The 6,085-nt window shown below is 33.4% G+C and overlaps 1 pseudogene; it reads right to left on the bottom strand.

The window, feature by feature from the left end:
- Nucleotides 1-347: 347 nt before the first annotated feature.
- Nucleotides 348-4,286, bottom strand: LOC125868949 (putative late blight resistance protein homolog R1A-3; annotated as a pseudogene).
- Nucleotides 4,287-6,085: the final 1,799 nt, after the last annotated feature.

Genomic DNA, 6,085 nt, shown 5'->3' with positions numbered 1-6,085 from the left:
TGTGACTATGTGAAATCTAACACCAAAGCGACGACATTTTGAAGAGTCTGAACAACATAGATGGATTTTGTACATCCACTCAACATATATAGAATCTACATGCAAATCAGTTTTCATACAAGAATACTCATCTTTCATTTCACCTTAGTATTCTCCGCTGTTAAATTTCTAAATTATTGAATGATGACTGGGAGGTGTTCATGTATGAATTTTGCATTTAAGGTGTAAGATGAAGGGATTATAGAAATTCATGGGGGGAAATCACAAATAACGAAAACAAAAACAAAATGATGATTTGACAGTGATACAGAAGGCAACAAGAAATCATAGTGAAAGACCAACTGGTATATATTTGGTCTCCAATTATCTAAAACATACATAAAGAGTTGATCAATCAAAACAAACTTAGAGGATGCATGGATTTTTCGGCTAGCAGCAGAATAGACTGTCTGTACTTTTGCTGCAGTTGTCAAATTCAAACAAATCTTCTTGGTTCACAGCCACCTTATAATCGTTCCCCCGAAATTCTGTATTAAACATATATATTATTTGCACATTAGAGGCACATCCTCAATAACAGAACGTAGGAGTTTTACTCTACTTACTTTGATAGTGATGAGGTCTATACGGTCGTTTCCTTCATTCTCTTCGACATTTTCCTTAATTTTCACAACTGAAGCCTTCAGAGATTCATTCTTGTAGTAAATCAACTTAATCTGTTTCAATGTTGGAATATCTGCAAAGCTAAGGGGAATCTCCTCAAGATTGTCACACCGTTTTACAACTAGTGTTTCAAGCAGGGGAAAGGATTCCTCTGAGGTATCCCATCTTGAGATATTTAAGTTCACTAGTTTCAAGAACTTAAGTTTATGGAACGTGATATCTCTAAGGAATCACTCTAAGGAACACGGTTCATTTTCTGTAAAATCCACATCTTCTAATTTGAGATACTCCAGTCTTGGTAGTCCGACAATGAAGGAAATCACGCTTTCTATACCAGTCCCTAATAGTATCAACTTCTTTATATTTGAAGGCAACTGTAACCCAGATACAATTATGGTCCACGGAAAGAAAAGGCGAAGTACTTGAAGCTGCATAAGATTCTCCAATTTGGGACAAAAAGGCTCTCCAGAATCAACAATGCCCCAAAAGCCAATGTGAAGTTGGTGAAGATTAGGACACCTCTTTAATAACACATTCACCCTATCAATTTCCTTAGTTGGAAATCAAACATTCATTAATATCCTCAAATTTTCCAATTTAGAGGATCCTTCAAACATCCCCTGCTCATCAAACTTTGCATTATAAATCTCAACATGCCTTAATTTTTCCATTTCCCAAAAAGACGTTGGTAACAGTACTATATGTATCCAATCATTCTTCACAATTAAAGTTTCAAGATGGAGGAGATGTGATTCTGGATGAAAATAGAATTCATCTGCCAAAACTGCGAGGTACTTCAGGTGATATAGTGGTTTGAATGTAGCTGACGACAAACGATCCACACTATGAGAACTCAAATCCAAGACCTTAAGAAGTCGCAATTGACTAATCTGACAAAAGGGAATTCCATCATTAGATTTTCCTCTATTGGTCGTTATCAGTGACCTCAAGTGTTGGTGGACATGCTTCTGTGTTTTGGAATGCTCTTCACTACAACTGAAGCTCACCCGACTTCCCTTCCAATCCAAAGGTTGAAACTGGCCCTTCACTGTCAGCATAAACTTTTCCTCTCTACTCTTCACCAAGCAAAAGTGAAACACTACATCATGAACGTGACAATATTTGACCTTACCATTATATTCTCTCTTTGAAACCATTACCACATTACTGCTAATGAGATCCATCAAGTAATCTTCAGCAGATTTAATGTTCTCCACAAGGTCTTCCGCTATCCATAAACTTATCAATTTAGAAACTGGAATTATTGAATCCTCCGAAAACATCCCCATATAGAGAAGACAAGGCCTTAAACAATCGGGTAAGTTATCAAAACTCAACTGCCTAGTCGCTTGACTATATTCTTACGACTCACGATCAAGATAGTCATATAAAGCATCTTTCACCTCATTCCACCAAGATTCTTCCATTTTCCTTTTTTTGACTATTCCAGCTACCAAGACAACCACTAGAGGCAGTCCTTTGCATGTTTCTGCAACTGCTTGACTCGTATCTTCAAGTCCAGGCGGGCAATCTTCCTGCTGAAATACTTTTCTCTGCAACAATTGGCAACTCTCTTTTGTTGTGAGGAATGGAAGAGTGTAAGGATCAATATGGTGCATCACATGCTTACCCACTTTCTCAAGTCGAGTTGTTACTACTATTCTGCTTCTATTTCCAACGTCTGGAAAAGAAAGCCTTAAGCCATCCCATGCCATACAATCCCACATATCATCCAAGACAATGAGATATCTCTTTCCCATTAAGTTTTTCCTCAACATGTCGGCAAGAACATCATCCCTATCTCCGTTGTCTTTGGTACCTGTAACTTGACTAAAAATATCTTGTAATAGCTCTTTTCAGTTATATTTTTGGGAAACAATGCACCATGCTCGAACATCAAACCGAGAAACGATGATGCCATTATTATACAACTTTCTAGCACATGTTGTTTTGCCTTGTCCCCCCATCCCAACAATAGGTATGACATCTAGCTCACTTGTACCTCGAGTCAGATACTGAATTAGTCTTTCAACTGCTAACTCAAAACCCACTATCTCCTCATCACTCACTTGATTGCTATGTCGAGTTTGCAGATGTTTAGATGGCTCTACAGCATAGCAAGGCTTAAGGGCAATGTCCACCGACCACATCTCAGTCACCTCCACATTAATTTTCTTGATCTCTTTTATAATTGTAGGAAGTGAGCAAAAAATATGCCAAAAGGCATCATACTGAGCAAGAATAGAGTCAATGGAAACCTCAGCTTCATATGCCAAATTGATAGGACGTGTCTGAAGATCTTTAAACATTCTATGTTCATCTTTGAAAATGTATGACAACTCCTTCTCTAAAATGGATGTAAGAGTTGATAGCTCTTTCTCAAAATTACCTAAAAGAGGTTTCATCAGGAAATCTAAACCAAATTTAGATTTCGACATCTCATTCAATTTCCTTAAAAGAGAATCCAGAAAGCTCAATCCACCAAAGGTGGGGAACTGAGATGGAGTAAATTTTAAGGATTTGTAGTAAGTCTCCACTTGTGCCTTCAGATCTTCCGTTTTCTCCAATATTTGTAACGAGCAAAGACTTATTTTGCTAGCGCCATCTTTGTTTATAGAGCTAGGAAGAAGTTTTTGAATTGCATATAGAACATCACCTGCTATAGCTCCAACCTTTTCCATAACCTCATTTAACCAGCTACCGTTTATAACATGATTTGACATATCAACATCAAGAAAAACCAACAAGAACTCTATTGCCACATCAATATTTTGAGCAGAGATATTATTAGGAAAGTTCTCGAGCTTTTTGTTTCTGAGATACATCAGCAGACTGTGGAGATGATGTGAAAATCCTTTTGGTAATTTCTTGTCCTTGAAAGTTTTTGATCGAGTAAACTTTGAAGTCTTTAGTTCACCAAGAAAAATCTTCTTCATTTCCATCTCCACAAGCACAATCAACGATAATAGATAAGGAGGTTTATTCAAGATATCATCTTTATCCCAAACTCCCATCGCAGCAACGTAAACTAAAACAGCAAGACAATATTGTCCCACATTGTCGGCCATGAACTCAATTCGAGTCTCCAAACATTCCAGCTTCTCATGGTTGACAAAACCATTTATCTCAGTGGCATACAAGTATCTCAAAAATCTCATTTTCTTTTGAACAATTTTCAGTTGCATTATAATGCTCTTTATTTTAAGGAGAGTACTACCCTTTTCCAGGCACATCATTAGTACATCATTTAGATTCTTTTCGAGGCAATCCATATATTTCAACAAATCAAAATCATTCAACTCATAATTGTAACTTAAACAGGTAGTACCTTCAAAAAATTTTAACAAATGTGATTCTAGCCTTTCCAGATTAAGGTTAGTTTTACGTTCCTTTGGAATTCTACTAAGTGCCCACTGAAGCATGTTCACAGTCCATTTGGCGTTCTCTATGAGTTTGTCTAAAGGATCCGGCAAAAGAACATGATGATACTTTACAAAGGTTCTAAAAACTCTTAGCACCATTTCAAGTATCTCAATTTTACCAATCTTGACTCTACTCAGATTACCCCCACTCTTGATCCTTCTCAGGTGATCTAACATTTCCTCAATTTCATTTTGAGCCATTTTCTGTTGAAAAATTCCTGCAAGTTCACCAACTCTTGCAATTAGGTTCATTAAGAGCAACATTTTTATTCGTCTTTCAATAACTATTTACCTTTTTCATATGATCATTCAATTAATAGTTATTATCTTAAAAATACATTTTTCTTCATCAACAAAAAAAATGACTTTTTGAGATAATAATTATTAATTAAGTGGACCATTTGAAAAATCAATTCTCTAATATAGGAAAAGAGTAATTCACAAAGAAAATGAGTTATCATTAAAAAGTTGGTGGAGTTTAATAATGGTTCGCAATGAAAGTTTTGACTGATAGAACAAGTACAATAAAAAATACTCCCTCCGTTTCAAATAGAGCGGTCTGATTTGACTTGGCACAGAGTTTAAGAAATTAAAGAAGACTTTTGAATCTTGTGGTCCTAAATTAAAGTTATGTCAAATGTACAAAATTGCCCTTAATCTTGTGGTCTTAAACATGCCACGTGGAAAACTAAAAGTAAAATGTTACCAAAAAAGGAAAGAAGTCATTCTTTTTTAAACTGACTAAAAAGAAAAGGATATCATTTTTTGTCAAACGGAGGGAGTAATAGTTTACAAATATAAAACAGAAAAAGAAGATAATAAGAAATAAAAGTTTACAAATCTACTATATTATAAAAGGGAGTTTAGGCCCAATTATAATATATAATATTCAAGATTGGGACTTTTCCCAATCTTCAATATTATATATTATACTTGTGAGACTTTTAAAATTTCTACTATGCCCAAGTATAATATATAATATTCAAGATTGAGACTTTCTTGAATATTATATATTATATTTATTATATAGTGTCACAAATGGAAAAGTCTCAATCAAGGAAGCAACATATATCATTTACAAATGACTTAAAAAGCATTAAAAATTACAATAATTATCAATTTAAAATATTTAAAAGCTATATAATAAAATAGGTTGACTCTCAGAATTGTATCAGGCTCACATATATTGGGACAGAAAAAATAACACATACCATTTTAAAATTACCAAAAAAGTATTATAAATAATAATAATCAACAACTTAAAATATAGATATTTTTAAAGGGTTAATTTTGTAATTTTATCCATATCACATAAATTAGGACAATGTGACCAGTAATGTACGTTATTTCAAAGTTACATAAAAATATTATAAATTACAATAATTAATAACTTAAATTTTTTTTAAAAAACATATGAAAATTTGGATGACTCTCCAAATTTCATTTGTGTCACATAAATTGAGACAACAAAAATAACATATATTGGGTCCATTTTAATTTATTTGTCTTATTTTTTTATTTTTTTTATATTTAAAAATTGCGTAAAAATACTATAAATCATGATAATTGACAACATAAAATAAGTTTTGAAAAAAATACAAAAAATTCTACTGATTCTTGAAGTGAATCTATCGTAAAAATACTATAAATCATGGTAATTGACAACATAAAATATTTCAAAAATGTTGTATGTGGGTAGTCTTATTATGCCTTAAATAGCGTCAAAGAAAGTACAAGTTTGTGATAAAAAAAACTTATTCCTTTATCCATGCAAACAATCACTTCAAAAACTCGGTTATTAGCACAAAACATATCATTTATATTATTGGGCCCGTGCATAGCACTGACAACATTATCTAGTATAAAAGACAAAAAGAAGATATATCATGTGAAGGGGAAAGCACAAGTGGAAAAGGAGAATTAAAGCTTAAAGAGAATTAGGTCGAGCTTTTGACGGATTGGGTCATAAATAAATTTAAATATTGATTTTATTTTTAATT

This window comes from Solanum stenotomum, chromosome 1 (genome assembly GCF_019186545.1).
Source record: "Solanum stenotomum isolate F172 chromosome 1, ASM1918654v1, whole genome shotgun sequence".
Lineage (NCBI taxonomy): Eukaryota > Viridiplantae > Streptophyta > Magnoliopsida > Solanales > Solanaceae > Solanum > Solanum stenotomum.
This window is presented reverse-complemented; position numbering and strand designations above follow the sequence as displayed.